This window comes from Mustela nigripes, chromosome 3, assembly GCF_022355385.1.
Source record: "Mustela nigripes isolate SB6536 chromosome 3, MUSNIG.SB6536, whole genome shotgun sequence".
NCBI classification, from domain to species: domain Eukaryota; kingdom Metazoa; phylum Chordata; class Mammalia; order Carnivora; family Mustelidae; genus Mustela; species Mustela nigripes.
In genome coordinates this window covers 19,983,841-20,007,047 of record NC_081559.1, presented here as the reverse complement: position 1 = coordinate 20,007,047, position 23,207 = coordinate 19,983,841, and the positions used below count along the sequence as shown (strand labels likewise).

Sequence of the window (23,207 nt, the reverse complement as noted above, 5' to 3'; positions counted from 1 at the left end):
CAGCATTCTTTCTTCCCCATGAATTCAGGAAAAGAATAAAAATTAGTGGATTGGTGAATTAAATCCACAGGATTGATTTCAGAAGCAAGGGGTTTAGATGAAAACACAGCCAAGGGAGTGTCTTTTGTAGCCATTTGATACTATAAACATTTAGTTAAGAAAAAAAAAAAGGCTCAGCTAGATTTATTTTTTTTAACATGGAAAAAATAGACTTGTTAACAGTTACTTGATAGAGTTCCAGCAAGTTGTGTTTTTTGTTTGTCTTCTGTGGCATCAACAAGCCTATTTCCTCAGTATGTCAAGACTCTGTCAAAATAAAGGAGCAATTCTGGAAACATTTTCCTAAGGTATTTTTCACTAGATGGTATGAGGAGATTGAGAAGTGATAACAAGTATGCCTCTGATTAGGTTCTGGGCAGGCTACCCTAAAATATGTCACTTTGGCATATTGATTATTTAAATGTGTTACTTAAGGAACAGCAAGTGCAAGAAATTCACTCTGCTTCTCCTTTGTCCTCCTGAAAGCAGGAAATAAATCTCCTTTATGAAAGGTCCTCTCTTTGTACCAGGAGGTAAAGAGACATCCTTATCACCAGAGAGAGGGAATTCAGAGTCCAGAAGACTATATAAACAAACCTTGCTACTTCCTCACTTAATTTACTACCCTAAAGCTTAAACTTCTTCATCTTGTCAATTTTTCACAAATTTATTGTTTCTTTGTCTAAAAGGCATAAAAGCTGCCTGCTTTGGTAACTCCTCTGAGTCTCATATTTTTATGAGCTCCCGTACAAAACTGAATTTGTTTTTCTCTTGTTAGTCTGTCTTATGTCAATTTAATTATTAGGCTAGCCAAAGAACCTAAAAGAAAAGAAGGTAAAATTTTTCCTCCCCTACTCCTGTCACCCCTTCAGCCAACCCCCCTTCTCCCATTCCAAATCATGTCACAAGCTTGTTTTATGATTTCCACGTTTGTAATGGGGAAGGATTACTTTTTTTTATAAAAAGGAAGAAATAAGTATTTATGATGCTTCAGAGTTTGGAAAGCTGCACGGGAGAGAGCAAATTCTCCCTAGAACCAACTGGTTTTTCCAGTTTGAAATGTGATTCTAGCAGTTTTGTATCTCTCCTTAAAGTGGTAAGCAAATAATTAGGCATTTTACAAACTTTCTGGAATCTCAAAGTCACTTTGTCACATGTCATTACAATAATTAGAATTCTGCATAAGTTTTCATCCATAACTGTATTTATTCTATTTTTATATTATGCTAATAAGGAAGAATAAAGCAGAATGAGAAAATAATGACCTCTCTCATACCTTTACTTTTTTAAATTCCTCAAATTAAACCTAATGATTATTGCTGTTTCAACTGTCTTTTGGGTGATTGCTCTAAGTTCTTTCTTTTTTGCTCAAATTGTTCTATCACCAGGGACGAATATACAGTGATTAATAATTATTAGAACATATATATACACATACATATATATATTTAGCTGTAGTTTATAGATATGTAAAAAAAAATTGTTCATTGTGGCTTCTAAGCTTTATAATTCATAAATAAAGCATTTCCTGGATGTCCACACCTATAAGGCCTACTAGGGTATGAGACAAAATGGCAAAGACCCCAGTTGCTATGACTTAGCAGGAGAGATAAGAAATGTCCAGAACTAATCATAACATAAAGAAGTCTGAGCAAATGCTGTGAGGAATGTGTGAAACAAATTGAAGCAAGTGAGAGGGGAAATATGGTTTCTCCCTGAGGTGGTACTGAAGGTTGACGGATGTAGCTGCTCAAAGACCAGTTGGTCTTGACTGCAAAGTTCAAAGTACAAAGCTTACTCAGAAAACATAAGAGTACCCTCTCTCCCCACTCCAACTATATTCACATTTTTCTACACTATTTGTCTTAAGTGAAAGTCTGCTCAATTGTGCAATATGTTGCTTAGTTTGTTAATAGTATCTTGAACAAAAAATACACTATCACTCAGTAGAGCATAGAGAAATTACTTTCTGGTCAGCTTAAAATATATATAAATGGAAGTTTATTAATATATATATAAATTTATATATATATATATAAAAGTTCTGGTTTCCTTCATTTACATATTTTGTTTTATGACAATAATTTAAAGATCTTCATTAGTTTTCTTCCCTGTCTTAAGAGAAGCACCAGAATTTATTACTCATGTAAAACCCAGGGGGGAAGAAAGGCTTTTGACAAAGGTTTTAAAAGTGAATTGGAATTCTATTTAAGATTCATAACTATGCATTACCTCATTTAATCTTTAAGTGATGTATAGGTTATTGTGGTTCCCACTTTATAGATAAGACACTGACAACAAAGAATTTAATGGCTAACAGCTCAGCAGTATGGAAACATTAGAAAACATCAGAATTTGAGGCAGAAGTCGTAGACTAGAATTAGGAGGAAGGTCCAGGTCCAGATGAAAACAATGAGATACTGGAAACAGTGTCCAAAAAATAGGTAAGACAGTGAAAAAATTATAGCATATCTATAGGATAAAATATCACATAGTCATTAAAATCACATTCTCAAGTAACCTCTCAAGTAACATAGAATATAAAGTTTCACTTCAATTTTGTGAAAATAGAGTAAGACAAAAGTGGAGGGAAACATACCAAAATACTGATAGCGGTATTAATAATAAAGAGAAAAAAATAAATTGGAAAAATCAATATATACTTTTTTGTAGGTAAAAAGTGTGGTACAAGATGTTTTTAAACATCAGTACAAAATCTGATTTTCTATTTCTGAACTTCACTCTGATTTCCTTTTGTAATATAATACCTTCAAGGAATTTATTTTTTTTCCCTAATCTAAATTCAGTAATACTGTATTTTATAGTAAGCTATGAAAGCTACAACTCATTGTAAGACATATTTCATTTGACAGGAAGAAAGAAAAAATATCTGCCAAATTAACTATGGCATTTTTTTGATTTTCATGGTTTAATGAGAGAAAACATCTCAGAACTTGATAAAATATTGCAAGGACATTACTTTTGAAAAAATCTTTATTGAGATATAATTGACCTACAGTATTATATTACTTTCAAATATGTAACATGATTCAATATTTGTAGAGATGACAAAATGATCACCACTGAAAGTCTAGTTAAATCTGTCACCCTACATAGGTATAAAATTTCTTTTCTTCTGATGAGAACTTGTAAGATCTACTGCCTCTGCAACTTTCAAATATGCAATAAGATATTATTAACTACAGTTATTACTATGTTGTATATTACCTCCTCGTGACTTATTTATTTAAGTACTGAATGTTTGTACCTTTTGCCTCCCCTCACCCATTTCACTCACAACCCCCATGCCTCTGCCTTGGCAGCCACCAACCTGATCTCTGTATCTATGAATTTTGGTTGTTTCTTTTTTTTTTTCCTTTTTCTTTAGATTTCATATATAAGTGAAATCAGATGATATTTGTCTTTCTCTGAGTTATTTTCACTTAGCATAATGCCCTCAAGTTTCATTCATATTGTCACAAGTGGCAAGATTTCATTCTTTTCTATGGCTAAATAATATTGTTTTGTACACACACACACACACACACACACATACCATATCTTCTTTATCTATTCATCCATCAATGAACACTGAGATTGCTTCCATATCTTGGCATTTCTTTTTTTTTTTTTAATTTAAAGATTTTATTTATTTATTTGACAGACAGAGGTCACACGTAGGCAGAGAGGCAGGCAGAGAGAGTGGAAGGGAAGCAGGCCCCCTGCTGAGCAGAGAGCCTGATTCTGGGCTTGATCCCAGAACCCTGGGATCATGACCCAAGCCAAAGGTAGAGGCTTTAACCCACTGAGCCACCCAGGAGCCCCCATCTATCCATTTTTTAATCAGAGTGTGCTTTTGCTATTGAGTTGTCTGAGTTATTTACATATTTTGGATTCCTTATCAAATATATGATTTGTAAATATTTTTTGCCATTCAAGTAGGTTGCCTTTTCATTTTGTTGGTTTCCTTTGCTCTACAGAAGTACAAGGACATTTCTGACATCCCATTTTATATATTCCTCTCTAAAGCTTACTTTTATCTAGCAACACTAGTTCTTTTGCTCAGCTGATATTAAGAAGCAGCTTTTCTATGAGGGGAAACTTTTTTTTTTTTTTCCCCTGAAGCAAAAGAACTTAGCTCTAGTTTATAAAAGAATGGTAATTTTCATTATATATTTTATTTTATTTTAAGATTCTGGCTGTTTCTGTTGAATTCATACATTTTTTTAAAAGCCTTGCTATATCAAGCTACTTTTTCAAAATCTGATTTAGAAAACTATATCAAATTTAATTTATTCTCAGTTGAAAAGGAAAACAATACCAATTATGCTGAACAACACATAAACACATGGGAGCCTAGCAATAGGAGAGGTTTAAATACATTTCCATTCTCACATACATTTTATGCATTGATACATTTATTTTGGAATATTTAAGTTATTCTGACTTCACAACTAAACTGAACACACTTAAATTATGTACATTGTCCCATGAAAGTAACTCTCCACACGGATGTTGATTAGTAGATCAGATCAAGAAAAATTTTTGTCAGTTCCGCTTAATAGTTTTTTAATTTAACAAAATCTTTTATTTCTTTTCTTTTTACGTGTTTCTTTTTATTTTTTTCTTCCTTCTGAAAAGTGGTCAAAATGAGATAAGATTTCAAGTTGCCATATTGACCATACCCACCATAAAACAAAATCCATAAAGGAAGAGGGACAAAAGGATTTACTTTTAAGTAAAGGGAAAAAGTAACAGTTCAAAGTTAATCTTGTGCATAAAAATATTCCTGATTCAAAGATTTATACTTTTCTAAAAAGCTCATCCTACTTGTCATTACTGCTTGGCAGAGGGACAGGCGCGAGTAGGGAAAGAGAAGTAGCAAAAAGTTCAAAGTCTTACAAGAAATTCCATGTTTAAATATGTGTAAGTTTACACAGAAGGTACTGAGTAGTGGCTATGAAAAAAGCCAGGCAAAACGAAAAAGAGAAAAAAACAGTAGCGCACACGTGTGCATTGCGGGTGTCAGAATTTGAAGCCAGAAAATGAACATATTTACTGTGTGCCCGTTGTGTGCTAGACACTGCAATTTGGAGGGTAAATTTGGGCTTTGAAGGCTAAACTCCTGATTAATGTAAGCATAAATGAAAAGCCAAGATTCTTTATGTTAATTATTAATCAAAGCCCCATACAAAAAATTTAGCAACACCCAGCATTTTGTTTTTTACATGAGCAATGAAAGCCCTCATTTCATTCATGAATTAGCTTTTCTTTTGTTTTAAAATCTGAATACATATTCTAGATACGAACACAGAGGGGATAAATGAAATCTCAAGCCCACCGATGTGAGTGCCCTCTAATGCTCTGTTACTACTCTAAACTCAGTTCAGCTGGTTTTGAGTCTCCCATGAAACCCACTAACAAGAAAAGGGATGAACAAAAGGGATGACATCTTAGCATTTTCACCAATTAATTGAAATTTACAACTGGTAAGCAATGTTTCAGCTCCACCATCCCTAGGAAACATGGCTACGAAATCATGGGCTTTAAGAGTTTCCCTTCAAATTAAGGAAGCTCACCATTCTTCTTCTTCTTCTTCTTCTTCTTCTTCTTCTTCTTTTATAAGATTTTTTTTTAATTATTTTAGAGTTGGTGTGGAGAGGCAGAGGGACAGAGAGAAAGAGAATCTCAAGTAGACTCCCTGCTGAGCACGGAACCTGACTCAGCGCTTGACCTCAAGATCCCGAGATCAAGACCTGAGCTGAAACCAGAAGCTGGACATCTAACCAGCTGCACTACCCAGGGACCCCAGGAAGCTAAGCATTCTTTAAAAATGTTACCCAGCCTTACAAAGAAGTCTTTCTTCTGGTATGTGTATTTATTAACTGAATATGTTAGAACGGGATCATTTCATTTGATCAAAATTCAGCTAGTAAGACAGGTAAAAGAAATTAAACAATAGTTGACAATTAAAGAAATTATAGGAACTAGGAAAGCAAATGCTGCTCAGGAAAACGTGTGTGTTAAGTGCCCCAAGTCTGAAACGTATCCATTTCTCACTAAGATTCATCTTTCTATACCACACTCTGCAGCAGTTATTTGACCCAACTGTCCAAAGGCCCGCAATGCTTCTATTTTATTTCACAGCTATTCATCATCAATATAAACACATCACCAACCTTAATTCCAGCCAGCAGTCCCAAAATACCTTGGATCAGATCAATAAAGTCTGAAAGATAAACAGAAAAACATCTCGTAAATTAAATCAATTGAATGATTCAAACTTTTATTTTATTAAAGAAAAAAATGTGCTGGTTGACACCATAGACATTTATAATAATGGGAGTTTACAAAGTTATAAAACTTCAAATTATTTTCTAGCTCTCATCTAACAAGACCTTTTAAATGCCCAGATTAGGTCCTATTTTTATCTTCAGTTTTTATACAAAACAGAACAATGCTTGTTCTTGTCAACAACAGAAAACATTTTTTAAATAAATTTCTGTACTCAGTGTACTACCATTTCTCCTGAAAGATGTTTAATTGAAAATAGTAACAACTACTGCATTTGGACCATTAATCTGGTCTACCAGGGTGTAGATTTTTAGTCCAGGATCAACAATCTGTTTAAAGGCAACAAAAGTCAAATAAGACAATTCCAGTGACAACCTATCCACCTTCCCACTGCTTTCTTACACTTAAGCCTTGCCACTAAATTATACCAAGAAGCACACTGTCCAATGGAAGTACAAAGAAGGTCCACCAAGGACAAAAGCAAACCCAAAACTTCTGTGCCAAAAGTTAGCCTGTCTTTCGGACAGTTAGTAAACAAAATAACTGAGATGACACAGAGTAAAATTCTTGACTTGCTGCAGGGAGTGTCTATGGCTAAATCTCCAATAAAAATAAAAAAAGTTAGTTTTCAAAAGTGTGTTTGTGAATTAACTGGCTAGAACTTAGAATATGTTCTGCATGACACTGTTAAAAATGGTTCATTATTAGACTTCTAGGTTAAATTCAAAACCGAAATTGAGTGTCAATGGTAAGTATTTAATGAAAAGAATAGTCTAAAATAATACTCGTATACTCCATTGAGTTATGTTAATTAGCTAGCTTATCATAATCATAGTCACTCCATACATCGGAGCATCATGTTACCCACCTTAAATGTATAGAGTTTTTATTAAAAGAAAATAAAAAGGAAATACTAGTAAACCAGTAAATTAAAAAATTGGATTGGAAGTGAAATTCCTGCCTTTTAATCTTAAGGGTAGGTGCTTAAAAAAGTGAACTTTATTATATAAGAATGAAATGATAGATTTGTGAAGATGAAAAAAAAGAATATGGGAATATGTTGGTGGATTTTTGAGGTTAATGATTTTAATATGTCTACTTCCACTTCAAGCACTTGACTTTATTTTACTTTGATACAAATATTCTTCTTTTTCTATAAAGTCACAGCTCCTAGACTGTGTGCCATGCATGGTACCCCAGGACACCAGTGGAAATTCACAGAACGATAAAATACTTTAAATACATGAAAAATCATAGCAACATCCATCAGGCACAACACAAGCTATTCACTTGAAGTAATCCACGGTTGCAGTACCAGAGTCTAGTATCAGATTCTGCTACATTCGTTTCAATGATGGGATAACTTGGCAAAGCTGGATTTTTATCATGTTTGTCAGATAAAAGCAAATACTGCATGAAAACCAGTGTCCCGTCCGACTCCCAGGTTTGAAGGCTGGGTTGACCCAGGAAGGAAACACACACCTACCATTCCTAAGTAATTGTGGGTTTCTAGGGATGAAGGAAAAAGATTTTTCTTTCAATTTTCATGTATTTATTTTTTAAAGGCCACTAAGTTGTTAGTGCACACATACTTGTTTTACTAATGAAATGGAGCTGCGAAGCCATTTCTTTTGGTCTGCAGAGCACCATGAAAAAAATTACCAGGTCACTCAGAATGCCATAGACTTGAGAAAATTTGGGACACTCACTTTCAAACATAGTTCTTTCTGTTTTGCTTTGTTTAATTTTTGCTCCACAAATTTAAAGAAAAAAGAAAGCGGGAGAGATTAAACGAAGAAGAAAGACTAGTAAAGGGAGAGGAGGGAAAGGAGAGGAAGAAAAAAATTCCTAAATTAGGAAGAAAAATACAGGGAGAGCAGGAACAACAGAGCTTCACCACACTGAGTGACTGGAAGTGCAGCTGTGTGTGCCGTACATGTAGGTGTGCATGTGCGAGTGTCCTCCTGTGTGTGCAAGAGGAGGCTAAAATAGTACGGATGAACACTAGAAATGAGAGACAAAGTACAAGCAGAGGGCACCATGTATATGTACATTTTAACCATGTTGAGTACCAGTCACCTTTCCCTAAGAAAATGTGGTTCCCTAGTTACCTGGAATCCAGCAAAGACTCCCTACACCTGCACAATTGTTTGTGTGCGCCTCAAAGTCTCAATTGACCATTTGGCCACTGAGCTACTTCTTGCGAACGCCTCTTTAACAGACTAGATCAATATCCTGATATCTTTTAAATAGGTTGGATTTTATCTTTTCTACATGCACTTTCAAATATATACATACTTTCATAGTAAAAGCAAAATGATATGGAGCATTTCAAAAGTTAGGCTTTGTGATACAGAAACTAGGCTGCTTTATGTGTTTGTTCCATATGTGGAGAGAATTTCTGACTTACTGCCAACCACTCTACTCCCCCCAACAAGCCAGCCCTGCCTCCCAAAAATTCTAGTTTATTTTCTTTTCAATATAGCATGAGCCAAATACAAACTTTATTTAAAATATCAATGCTAAAAATAAATAAATAAATAAAAATTAAAAAAAATATATCAATGCTATCTTAGCCATGTGAAACTTATAGCTGAACCTGTACGCTTAGCAAGGGGTTGAGCACACAGAAGAATATAAATATTTGTCAAGTGAATGAAGATGCTTAGTGTTGTGCTTTTCTGATGATTTGCCAAATTTAAAGGAATTGCTGAAAAATCCCCCGTTTGGCAGAAATTAAAAAAATAAAAAATCCTATCCTTGTTTCACTTGATTTGCACCAAAAATATTTCATGGAAACAAAGTTCTGAGGAACAAGAGGTGATCCTTTTTGACCTGGTGGACTTATACTTGCTTGGGCTCTTAGGAATTTTTTTGTTTGTTTGTTTGCTTGCATTTCTTATCTTAAGGGGAAGGTGTCCATTTGCAGCAGGAGCAGCTGCTTTGTAAATAACTCTCTCTTCCCCCCACCCCATTCAACCCAGTTATTGAGCAAATAGGCACAGAATAGTGAAGATTTATGTTGCCCTAAGGCTCAGTCTTCACTGTGAACATCTGCCATTTCAAACACACAGGTCAAGACTCTTTGTGTAGTATTCCGATAAACAATGCCCTAAGCATGACTCAAATGAAATTCTGTTCAATAGGATTCAGCATCTGCTTCCAGGCAGTTTAACTTATCAGCATATAAAAGCATCACTTCTCCATCTTTTTGCTCCATAACAAAAAGGTAGGGGAAATGTCAGAAAATAATCTCTGAGAGTTAACTGCTAAAGCTTCCCCCACTTTTCCAATAAGAAATGGTCTCATGCTTCCATATTATAAATCATATTGTGATAATGAGATCAGATTATAAACTCTATGTCAAGCTGAAGTATGCTTGTTTCCACCTCACGTGAAATAAAAGTTGAAAATAGCATATTTTAGCTATTAGCATATCAATGTCACTGTCAATTGAAACAACACCTTTCACCCTTGCTGCGCTTTTCCCTTCCTAAAGTTACCCAAGAAACTCAATTTACAGAAACGGTTGCTGTTTGAGCAATAGAAAAGTTACTGCTTGAGTTTCAATTTACAGATACGAATGTAGGGAATATTGCAGTTGTGAGGCAATTAAAAATCGATTCTATTAAAAAATAACTGAAGTGCTTTTTAATTGTTTATAATCTTTATTTTTTTTTAATATAGAGCAGTTCTGTGGGTTCTCTCTCTCTCCCTCTCTTTTTTTTTTAGTAGACTTGTTTTGTATTTCAGGGATCCAAAGTTCTTTGCCATCAACGAGCTTAGTTAGAATGTGTTGGGATGGGGTAGTGATAAAAAAACCAAAAGACAAAGGGTATGTATGATACAAAGGAGAATATGCCTGCTGTTACAGAGAAATACCAGCAAAGAACTAGAAGAGATCAAAGAAGGGGAAAAAAAAAACACTAAGAAATCCTATTATGTAGATAAAGTCTCACCGAAGATATGGGTTTGACTTGAGCCTTGAAGATGGTAAAGGATTTAGATAAGTGGAGATGGAGTGGGGAGGACACCCACACAGACAATGGACGCTGTGGAAACAAAGTGATGGAAGAAGCCAACCCCAGGGCTCTCTGTACAGACACCTGCAGTCCTACCTGACTGGAATATTACACACAAGAAAAACGCTAATTGGGTGAAAGGCCAGGTTGGGTCTGTATTAGGGTAATAACCTTGAATGATATGCTGAGGAGGCTACATAATTAAATATATTTAATTTTGTATGCTAAAGTGAACTACTGAAGGTTTTAAATTCAAGAATGGCATAATTAGGTAATGGGAGCTGGCGACACCATGCAGATTGGATCAAAGATGAGAAGCGATTAAAGAAGAATCAACCATTGAGGTGTCTCCCACAGAAGTCCCAGTGAATGCTAATGAAGACTCAACTCAGGTAGACAGTGTCGATGGAGAGGCGGAAGGATACTCAGTTTCTGCATAGGTAAGCATCTTAGCTCGGGATGCCTGACGAGATGCCATTGATGGGGTGACTTAATAGGAATGCGTCTTCTCAAGTTCTGGGGGCTGGAAGTCTGAGATCAGGGTGCTGGCTTGGTCTGATTCTGGTAAGAGCCCTCCCCCTGGCTTGTGTGTGTGTGTGTGTGTGTGTGTGTGTGTGTGTGTGCATGTATATATATATATAAAACCACCTTCTCACTGTGCCCTTATATGGCCACTGTCAAATGAGGGCCTCACTTTGATGACTTTATTTAACACTATCTACCTCCTAATAGCCATATCTCTTAAATACAACCACTCTGGGGTTAGGGCTTCAATATATGAGTTTTGAGGGGATGCAATTCAGTCCATAGTGTTGTCTATAAGCAATGGGACTTGGGGATTGGTCATATGTGAAAGGCACGGGGCAGAGAAAAGGAGCCAAAAGAATTCTGAGACCAACTCCCAGACAGCTGGTATCGCTCTTGGAAATGGGGGTAAGGCTGAAGGAGGAGGAGGCTGCTGAGCAAGAACAGAGGGTGATGGGGCTTTTTTAGACACATTAAAGTTTGAGTTTCCAGCAGGACCATCAAGGAAAGGTATTTATGAGACAACGAATCTATTCATGGAGAGTATGATCTATGAGACATGGAACAAGAATGAAGTAAAACAGCACAAAAAGGAATGAAAACAGTAGTGATGTAATTACACTATCACCCGTCAATATAAAATCAGAAGTGTGTGTGTGTGTGTGTGTGTCCCAAATCATGGAGTTACGTTGTCTAGCCAGCCCACATTATTGTACATTTAATTGTTTCCTTGATAGGTAGAGATGACATTAATAGAGTACTGGCCACATGTAAACCCGTATTGTAGTTAATGAATGCTGTATCCTGCAGAGTCTGTGGGCTGCTCCTGGTCAGTGACCCAGCAAATCCGTGTTTGTATCTCAAGCACTTAGTGTGGTATATAGCATAAAGTCAGGAATCCATCTATAATTGTGTAATGAGTCACTCTCCGGAAAAAGAGGCTGAGTCATGGACACTCCAACTAATTTCACCTCTAGACTTTGTATTATTCATACAAAAACATCGTAGGAAGCTAGGCAATCTGTATGGCTCTTAATGGAATGTTCTGTACTTGGACATGTTTGCTGTAGCTGCTATAATAATGATCGCAAATAGAGGTTACAACTAAAGAGGGCCGGTCACATGTGTCTAATTCACCCATCTACTGTCACAACACAGAACAAAAAAATGACCGGGTGACACAGAAACTGGATAATAACAACTCATTTAAAGTGAATAACTTCCAAACACCTCAGTCGCAGAATTTGTTTTCTGGAAACTGTTGTACTATTTCTGATACAAAACAGCAGCAATCATAAGAAAGGATCATTAAGAGTTTGTATAACTCAGGCATTGTACAAAATGTGCCACATCTATTATCCATTTAATCCTCAAAAGATCAAATACAGCAGATACTATTATTACTCCCAGGAGAAAGAAAACTAAGCTTATAAAGATTAGATATCCAGTATCTATGGATAAAGATTCCTATTAATTGACATTACACAAACATCATTTTTTTTTTAAGATTTTATTTATTTATTTGACAGACAGAGATCACAAGCAGGCAGAGAGGCAGGCAGAGAGAAAGGGGGAAGCTGGCTCCCTGCTGAGCAGAGAGCCCCATGTGGGACTCCATCCCAGGACCCAAGGATCATGATCGGAGCCAAAGGCAGAGACTTTAACCCACTGAGCCACCCAGGCGCCCACAAACATCATTTATTAAGGCCAAGAAATAATAAAAGAAGTCAGAGACAAAGTGAAATACATACATATATTTGGTTATAGGGCCTGTGTATATTTATACATACGTATATTCTTTCATTTCTTGTTTTAAATTAGGATACGAATGGTTCTTCCTGTGTGATTCCTTACAGAATTCTAGCATATTCAAATTCAGGCAGAGGGTACCTGGGTGGCTCAGTTGTTAAGCGTCTGCCTTTGGCTCAGGTCATGATCCCAGGGTTCTGGGACTGGGCTCACTGCATGGCAGGAAGCCTGCTTCTCCCTCTCTCACTCTCCCTGCTTGTGTTTCCTCTCTCACCGTGTCTCTGTAAAACAAATAAATAAAATCTTAAAAAAAAAAAAAAGAATAACAAGGTAGATTTAAAAAAAAATTCAGGTAGAAATAGTGAGGGTAAACATGCTTTAAAAAAAAAAACTATTTAAAAAATACAGTGGAATACTATGCAGCCATCTAAAAAAATCTTGCCAATTGCAGTGATGTGGATGGAACTAGAGAGTATTATGCTAAGCAAAATAAGTTAATCAGAGAAAGATAATTATCATATATTCTCACTGATAGGAGGAATCTGAGAGTCAGGGCAGGGGTTCATGGGGGGAAGGGAGGGGAAAATGAAACAAGATGGCACCAGGGAAGGAGACAAACCATAAAAGACTCTTAATCACAGGAAACAAACGGAGGGCTGCTGGAGGCAGGGCGGGGGGGAGAAGGGTAGGGTGGCTGGTGATGGACATTGGGGAGGGCATGTGCTCTGGTGAGTGCTGTGAGTTGTGTAACACTGATGATTCACGGACCTGTACCCTGAAACAAATAATATATATTAATTTTAAAAATGACAAATTTTTGAAATGGAAAGAGCCTAGTCTCCTGTAGTTCTTTCTCTAAGTATTTTTTATTGGGACAAAAATAGGGGAGATGGCATTATTAATTTTTTAAGAAACTTTTTGCTGACAATACCTCAAAGATCTATAGCAAAAAGGCCTTACATATTCTCATCCAAGAGTCTTTCGGGTTTTTTTTCTTTCTTTATAAATTTTATTTTATTAATGTTAAGCAGATATGTAGTTTAAGAAATTAACCTATTCAAGACTTAGGATGAAACACAGCAGTAAGAAGCATGAGTTATTTGAGAGCTAAAATGTATCTGAATAATGTTGTATTTATTTTTATTGAGGTGGTACACTTGAGTAACAATAGAATCTGCAAAAGCCAATAAGCTTACTTTTTTTCAGGATGAAAATCTATCAGTTCACTCACACCATTAGTCTTTAAAATCCAAGGTCTCCTTTGAAACGGTTTTACAGTAAAGTGAATGCATTATTAATTATTTGTTCAAAATCTTTAGTGGAGAATCTTGTCATTAATACTTGGATTTGCAGCTGAGGTTTGGGAATATGTGGGAAACACCTGAGACACTCGTCAAGAAAGAGAAATGGTGTGTCTAACATCTCTTTTTTAAGATTTTCTTTATGAGAGAGAGAAAGCACAAGTGCACAAGTGGAGGATGGGGCAGAGGAACAGGGAAAGAGAGAGTCTGAAGCAGACTCCATACTGGATGTGGAGCCCAAGGCAGGGCTCGATCCCACAACCACTAGATCATGACCTGAGCAGAAACCAAGAGTCAGAGGCTCCATGAACTGAGTCACCCAGGGGTCCCTAGCATCCCGATATTCTTTAGGATTAAAGTCACAACCTTGATTTTCTCCAATTCAGAAGGCACACATTCTCCTAGGCCAACCAATAAGTCATTTTGTCATCTTGGTGAAACTAGAATTTCAAAGAACACGTGGTTATAGGCAGTCCTTAAACAATAAAGTAAATCTGTTACCCAAAGCTCGGATTTCCTGAAAACTCTAGTAAGGCACTAACAAGCCAAACTGAAGCATTCCACACATTTCTGAACCTCCTTCTCTGAGTCACTGGTCTTCTCCTGGGTGAATCCAGGGACACTTACCTCCTACATACGTTGTTATTATAACTCAGTTCCAGCATAACTTAATTAACTTAATAAAGAATTGCAAATACCCAAAAGAGGTATAAAAGGACTGAGTTCAGAACTATTATTACAAAGAACATTTTCATCCATTTTAATGTTCTTATTGTATTTCATTATGTTAAATACAAAGGACCAAAGAGGGTTAGAATTTATACATAATAATGTGAAATCCTATAGCTGGAACAAATGTAGCTGCCGCAAAAGTTAGGGTTTCCTATAAGTCTAAAAGCACAAACAGAGGAAACAGATCTGCTGTGACCAATGTTAAATATTAAGTACTTTGTCAGACTCCTGCCAACCCTCAGCTGAACTAATCAGGGGCTAAACCTTTAATTTTCCCCCAAAGCAGTACTAAACAGAAAAGCATTATAGTGGAATGAAAATAACTTAAATTAGCTATATGTATTTTCCCTATATTTCACATGTAGTTACCCATACTTAAAATTTCCTTAACCATTTATTTAAAACTATAAAGAAAATATTACAACGGATGGTTAAATTCTTAACATCGTCTATTTAATCCTTAGTGTAATCGAGGTAGCATTGCATAGCTAAATAGAATGTGTAAAGCCTGACAATGACCCAAGACACAGCTTCATTATTGTATTACTGTAAGAATATTTTCCCAAGCAAATGGTGGACACTTTGGAATTAGTTATTCACTCTTCTAAGTAATGATTTCTGAAAACCTGCTTCATAGAAGCCACTTCTCTAAGCACTGGTGTATCATGGTGACCAATAATTTATCAAGAAGCTTCCTGCCCTCTGGGGGCTTTCCACCTCAAGAACACAAATATGTAAGGCAGTGGTGATTTCTATGAGGAAAAGAAAGCAAGGTAAGACATGAGTGAATGAATTGTAGTTGGGATCCTTCTCTACCACCCAATTTCAGTAGCAAGAAGTAGAAGCTGAAATGGCATTTATTGCAGCAAGAAATGCTGCCTCACCTGCTGCCCTTCAGAGGGGAACATTTCAACCAGCAGATCTCCCGGCTTTCACCTGTCCCTAAGTTAGAAAGTGCAAATGTAACGCATTCATGTGCATTCTCAAAATGCACCAAAAATGCAGTTTGTGAACTAGCGTGGGGTTTTAGTAGTAGAGTTGGTGCCAACATTTAAACTAACACCTTACATCTGAAGACTTTAAGAGTTCTTCCACATATATAGTGTTGCTTAATCCTGTAAACTAAGATATCTTTGTTGACCTAGATTTAGTTGGCTCTGACTCATTTCCAGGCATTTTACCTGCTTCTCAATGAAAGGCAATCTCTAGTAATGGGTTATCCTCAATTGTTAGCTTGCCAAAATGTCAACTGTCACGCAAGAAAGAAAATAATTGAGAGACAAAGGAAAACAAATGACCCAGTTTTTGATAAGCTCATGCCTGAAATATTTCCAAATAATAACATGTGCTTCATTTCTAAGCTTTTGACATAAAAAAAAAATTACAGAAGGTGGGTTTTATCATCTATTCATAATAAATTAACTCTTCATGCTAGGGTCAGGCACAAAAGTACCTACAGTACATGGCTCAAAATTCTCGTGGGTACAAACATCTTCAACCAGTTAGCAGAGAGGGAAATAAACTTTGACAGCAGTCAGGCAACACTAACACACTGCCCCATGTGACTCATAAGAAGACAGCCAGCAGTAGCCCGGACAGCTGGTCACCCTGTCACTTCTTGGAGCACTCAGTGCTTGATGGACTCAGTGCCGCAGCACAGCTAATGATACATGCTCTTTAGGGGTATAGAAAGTCAACAGGCCTCTCCCTGTCTGTAATAGGAAATCCAATCACCGACTTCCGCTGTGTGTGTGTCAAGGCTGCAGTCGAGCTACATGACTGTTACTGTTTCCATCGGCCAGTTTCAGAGTGCTTTTCCTTTTCCAAACAGAGCTGGAAGATTTAAGTTCTTTCACACAAATTTTCTATTATTATAGCTTATAGCTAACCAGCAATATTGAAATCATCGAACAGGCATTATTTTCTAACCGATCCCAAATCAAGAAGGCCAAGGTGATAAAAAGGCAGAGTAAAAGCAAAAATTAGTATTTCCTGCCTTGCAATAATTCATTCCCAAGCGAACTGGTTGAGAAAGGTAAGATTCAGTATAATGATGCCTCCAAGAAACTGTCTTGACGTCCTCATGCTGTTCTATAAACTCCCGACTGCCCATCAGGAAACGTTCACTGAGGTGAGAAGACAGCCTGAGTTTCCACCTGAACTCAGGGGACGTTATTTGGCTGTTCACTCACTCAACAAAAATGGTTCCCATAAGAGTTAACATTACTTTTTTTAAAAAAAATACATTTTTTTTAATGCAAATGAATTTTTCTATCATCCTTAGGAGAACTGGAGGGTATCAGGGTCCTTACCCATATATTTGAAAAATAGATCTAAACTTCAGGAGATTAAAGAAATGTCCTGAAGTCATCCGAATTATCAGAAACACAATGAGGTCCAGCACCAGATTTCCTGATGGGAGGATAACCGGGGTGAAGCTGGCAGAAAATGCTGCATAATCAATCTTCTGGAAGACTCTGAGGCCTCTACAAAAATCTCTTCCAGCTGTCACCCACCCTTCCAGGCTCCACACATTCTATTTAACCTCCTCCAGAGTGAAAGGATGGGCAGAAGTAAATGATGTGTGCTCTCCTAGGGCAAAACATGCTGATGTGACTTGGAAATTTTTCAAAAGATTACTACAAACTCTGACATTGCCAAAAGGCAAGTTGACCACTGAATTATGACACTTTGGCCCAAATTTCAAAATGCATTTCTTCTTGTATATAAACAGGAACCATTATAAGTAGACTGTATCAACAAAATATAACAAGTAATTTCAAGAACGATTTTTTCAACAAAGGGTAAATGTGCCATTGAATCTTGGTACAAATACTAGTGATAAAGTCAACCTTCAGCCAAGGTATTTATTTACTTCAAGGCTGGGATTTTTCTCTTCTTCTAGATTTATCTCACTTTTAGGTATTATTAAGTTTTCTTTAGTGAACATGCATTATATCCAGTAATAAAAGTATAAGCAAAATAACTTTTAGAAAATATTTTTTCTGTGGTGACAGTACAAAATTTCGCATTAAAAAAATTTTCTAAAAAAAGAATTTCAGATCATGTTTACAGTCATTAATGTGTTATCAATAATTTAGATTTTACAAAGCCCTAAGGACACCTTCATGACTTTATTTCTAAACACACTGCTTTGTGAACGTAACATTTAAGCCTGTACTTTTGTTTCTAAATACTAAAATGAGAGTATTAAAATCCAATCCTACTTAATTGGTAGGCAGTTGTAGCAGTAACAAGATAGTGATCACCTCTTTAAGGTGGCACTATTTCCGTAAAAACAGGTTATGCTTCTGTAAAAGTAGATAGTTCATTTTAATCATACAAGTATCATGTGTTACATTAGTATTCAAATTGCATTACTACAAGCAATTTTTAATCTTAGAGAAACAATAATTTAAGGTAGCGGGCACAAAGGAAAGAACCTAGAGAATGTGTTTGATTTGAGTCCGACCATTTTTTCTACCAATTAATGTTTAAAAATGTATGAGCCTCAGTTTTTTCATCTTTAGAATGGGGCTAAGAATGCCAATTTCCCACATTCTTTGAGGATTATGTGAGATAATATATGTTCAGAACATACCAGAAAACTTGGCATATAATAGGGACCCAACAAGTGATTTTTTTCAATCTACAACACGCTTATGCAAACAGCTTACATTTTGAGACCGATAATTATTTTTCCCAATAATATATTAACCTGAATACATGCATCAAACGGGAACGGGTTCACCTCGGTTTTAATAAGGTTGACTTCTATAGGCTGATAGGTACTAGCTAACACTGAAGTCAGTGAGGCTGATGTTAGATTTCTGATGATGACATTATGTTACTTAATATAAACCTTAACTACCCATGATTATTGTGGCTTCCTTAAATCAACACAATTAACGTACTGACACATTCACTTACGCAAATACTTCTACGTGTCTACATTGGGCAGGGCTGGGTGCTGCGTGATCTAAGCGATACAAGGCAAGCATGGCACTCTACTTTGAGAGTTACAATTGAATAAGAGAGCTAAGACCTATGACCAATCCTTATAATGCCCCTCCAGTCAGTAGAATTTAAGCACAAATAGACAAGATGTCAAGACTGATTCCACTGTTGTCTTTGAGACAAATTACTTTACCTCGGCCTTTTCTATGTCTTTCCTTGTAGGATGCCCTATTTTTTTTTTTTACAAGTTCCAAAGTTAAATGAGTTTATTCATATGTATAAGAAGACCTTATTTTGACAAAAAGGAAAAGAACTGGATTCTTGTATGCTTTAACTCAGAGAAAACTGTACTCATGAACTCCCTAAGAATAAGAAACTCATGCAGACTAGCTGTCCTTTATATTATATGGTGAGCCAATACATGTTTAATAATAACAGAAAGGATAGATTAGAACAAAAACATCCAAGTTCTATGTTCTGAATAAAAATCTGCCATTATACTTTCCTTTATTTACAAAACTTAAAGACAATCTGGCTTCATAATTAAGGCACCTATAGCAGGGATTTTCATGTATATGTTTGTTGGTAAACACCTCTTCTTCTGGAGCTAAATTCACCTTTCTGGGGACCAACCAATTTTATATGCTTTACATAGGATTGCCTACACGCAGTCCAACCCCACCCCAGCCTTAGTCATAGGACATTACGGCTCAATTTATGGACTTCTTTTTCAGGACACCCTAATTAGTTGAGAGCCTCCCTACTCTGTGGCAAATTTTCTAAACTATTTCAAGGGAAAAAAAAAATCACAGAATTTTGTAACTTGAAAATGAATCAACATATGCTAGACATTAGATATTAATATTTGTTGTATTCATTATACAGAATGCTTTATTAATTGCCTCTCAAATAAAACTCCTTAAGTGAAGATATGTCAATAAAACTGTGTGACAGTAAATGCTAGACACTTCTTTACAAAGTTGTCTCAAGTTGTGAGGAGTGTACACAGCCTACCGAATTTCATCCCATTTAGTTACAGTGAGGATGTCCGGTTGAAATAGGGGCGGCTCCTTTAAATTGAAGACATATTCGAGAATGTCAATTTTAAAAATCTACATTTACATATAATACCTGGAGGAGAAATGGGAAACATATGAGCAAAGTCACAATGAAGAACTTTATAAAAGAAGGTAGCAGCCACTGCACGTTGGTATTTTAATAATGTACGATAAACACCAGCAGAAACTAAATTATTTACATGATCCTGCCTAACATACATTTGGAAATTGGACTGCTCAGTAGGAGAGTCTACATAGCTGGGATGTGCTAAGTGTCCACAACACAACAGTTTTTTTACTGTTCGTATTTTATATTCTGCTCAGATGAGGTGTCATAAATTATACTTCAAATATCCAGAAACCTTTTTGAAGACTTGGCAGTACTAAACATTAGCCTGCAGATAGATAAATAAGCTAATATTCACCAATATTCTATGTTAAACACACACACACACACACACACACACACGCACATACTAACTCACACAGTCCTCTTAATACACTTAACATGTAGAAAATATCGTGGCCACCCCCTTTTAAAGGTAAGGATATCAGGCACTAAAGTCCATGTGGGTCACACGTAAGGAGCATGATCTGGTTTTAAATCTGTGCCACTTGATTTCCGAAACCAGGCTCCTAATCCAACAATAACTGATGTTTGCAGTAATAAGGATCCGTTTACCGTGATTTTTTTTTTTTTTTTTTTTTTCTCCCCATCCCTAACTGATCCAAGCCCGGCCCTATAAAACCTTAGCCTGACTGGTACTTCTCTAATACAATAGAATTAGAGTAATTCAGCAATATTTTTAATGTCAGAACTGTCAGAATAGAGGGAGAGAAGAAAGACAGGTCTGAGAAGGGAAGGAAACCTACATAGAAACAGGGGCAGAATTAAATATCCATTTATTATTTAAAAACTTTGCTTGGGCTAAAGAATAACCTAATAACCTAATACTCTTCTACTACCTCCTCTACTAAATGCACTCATAGTGCAGGGTTTTAGGAAGAGTAAGCCTCACACACACATATCTAAAGCCACAGAAAGAAAGAAAAAACAAAACAAAACAAAACCTGTGTTTTACTTTATATTCCCTCCTTTTTAAACTGATTTTCTTAAGATAGAGCCATACTTATATTTATAACAGTTCAGTTCTTTCATACGTACTTTTTCTGGTTGTCCCTTGTAGAATAGAATTTTTTTTTTAATTTTTAAATAGTTTAAGCCCCGTAAATTGTAAAAGTGGCACAGGTTATTGTGTACCTTTCACCCAGCTGCTCCCGAGTCCATCCTTCATATTTCAAAAAAATTTTTTGTATGAGAGAAAGCAAGTGATCACTTTATTTCCAATGCAATCATCGGAAAAGCAGGGACAAGAATATGTGTGCAGAACGCACACCACTGGCCTGCAAGGTGGCTTCCCTGCATGAATCTTGAAGTAGCCTGGAGCAGACACCATCAAAGGCTGCACTTGAATGTTAAACCTGCTGGCAATCTGCCCTTGAACAGTACGGTCTTCGTCATGGGTGCCAACAAGACTTGGCCTCATTTAAAAAGAAAAATAGCCCAGCCAATCTTTGCGGCAAAGTTTTTGAACACTTAACTGAATTCAATTAGGACAGGAAAAAAAGATTTGCCCCGATACATGCAGAATGAAAAATCTTTGTTTTTACTTTTTTCTTCCAACGAGCTCACTTTTCTCAAATGAGAGAAGACACTTCGTTTAGTATAAGAAAGATGAATTGTAATAGAGAAAACTTAAAAGGCTTGGTATCAAGACAGATTACATTCAAGAGCAATACTGAGGTGATGGGTTAAGAGAACAGCTGGCACCATTAAGGCCTGAGGGTACAGCTTGCGGCAGAAAAGAAACTGAAGAGCATTTAATCATATGGACGTTGTGTATTTTTCAAGAAATAAAACCTCCAATGTTGCTTTTCCCAGACTAAGGTTAGTGAAAAAGTTCTGAGACTGTTTTTATTACATTGGGCTCTTGGCCCAGTTCTAATCACCATTAGGGAAACGGGGCTCTGACCAGGATAGTATGTTTCACTTTCAAGATAGCTAGTGGTAGGCAGCAATATAGTTCCTAAATTATGGCCTGAATTATAAGAGAATGAAGAAAAAAAAAAAACCCATTGTGGAAAGATTACTGCAGTTGAGTTATTTTACTTTCTTCTGTAAATGAGCCTCTTTCTTTAGAATCTATTTACTGAGATGCTTAATTCCAAAGTAAGAGAGACAGTCTTAAGTCAGAGGTCAATGGACCTTATCCTTTTTTTTCTTTTTTTTCTTTTTTTTAACGATTTTATTTATTTGACAGAGAGAGAGATCACAAGTAGGCAGAGAGGCAGGCAGAGAGAGAGAGAGAGAGAGAGAGAGAGAGGAAAGCGGGCTCCCTGCTGAGCAGAGAACCCAATGTGGGGCTCCATCCCAGGACCCTGAGACCATGACCCGAGCCGAAGGCAGGTACCCAGGTACCCCAATGGATCTTATTCTTAACTGACTGCTATCACTTTGAGATGGACGGGACACTTATTCCCAAAATTAGGATCTACAATTATGTTCTTGGAGAAGGCTTCAGGTTAAAATTCGTAACAGTATTTTCTAAATGTTTGTTTCTTCCACAGGCTTTTTCCTCTATCTTGGAAGATAAGAAAATTTGTTCCTTGACATGCAAAATTCTAACTGTAATAAAATATATTCAGTCTAAAAGGATAAAGTCATTTTACCATTGAAAACGTCTTCTATTTTGAAGAGAAAGTTTTGTCTAATAAGAGCCCAGCATGTTATGACTGACTGCATGTTAATTCTGGCTTATAATTTTCTCAGACAGTCTTCATGGAAGGATCTAGAATACTGCTACATTGTGATCCACCCTATTTATGTTTCTTGTACTTAGATTCTTAGAATATTTACAGTCCATTTACTTTGAGATAATTACATAGCATTAATGTAAAAAATGTGTTAAGAGGGGAATGCATACGTACAAAGGTTGATACTTATTCAGAATTGATACACAAATAGAAGATAAAAACTGTAGTTCAAAAAAAGTGTGGTTGTTGTTGTTTTTGTTGTTTTTATGGATACATATAAAACGAGAAGGATCGCTGTTTCTGTTACAACGTAACAATATTGATTTGATCCCTAAGTTGTACTTCACTATTCACCATAATTTCTGGTTATAAGTTTTGTGAGCCCTCTCCTTTCAAATATACCCTTGGTTTAAATAAGGATATACTTATCAAACATTTATTGCTGGTGTGCGTGATGCCTCAGTCAGCTAAACATCTGTATTCCACACAAGTCAAGTTCCTGGAGTTCTGGGATTGAGCCCTGCCATCAGGCTCCCTGCTCAGTGGGGGAATCTGCTTCTTCCTCCCCTTCTGTCCCTCACTGCCTCCCATCCATGCTCTCTTTCATAAGTAAATAAAAAACACATTTAAAAAAATAAGCATATATTGCTAAATAAATATTATTTTTTCCCAAGTGTTATAAAATATTGTGTCCTCAAGACAACTACACTGGACTG

The 23,207-nt window shown here is 36.3% G+C and overlaps 1 protein-coding gene across 3 annotated transcripts in view; it reads right to left on the bottom strand.

Moving 5' to 3' along the window:
* Positions 1 to 23,207, bottom strand: part of MAP2 (microtubule associated protein 2) — a 291,575-nt gene that overhangs the window by 215,876 nt on the left and 52,492 nt on the right. For all 3 annotated transcript variants that reach the window (XM_059393356.1, XM_059393353.1, XM_059393358.1), the window contains exon 2: positions 6,219 to 6,268. The gene's annotated coding sequence lies outside the window, so the exon portion shown is untranslated. The remainder of the gene's footprint in view (positions 1 to 6,218; positions 6,269 to 23,207) is intronic.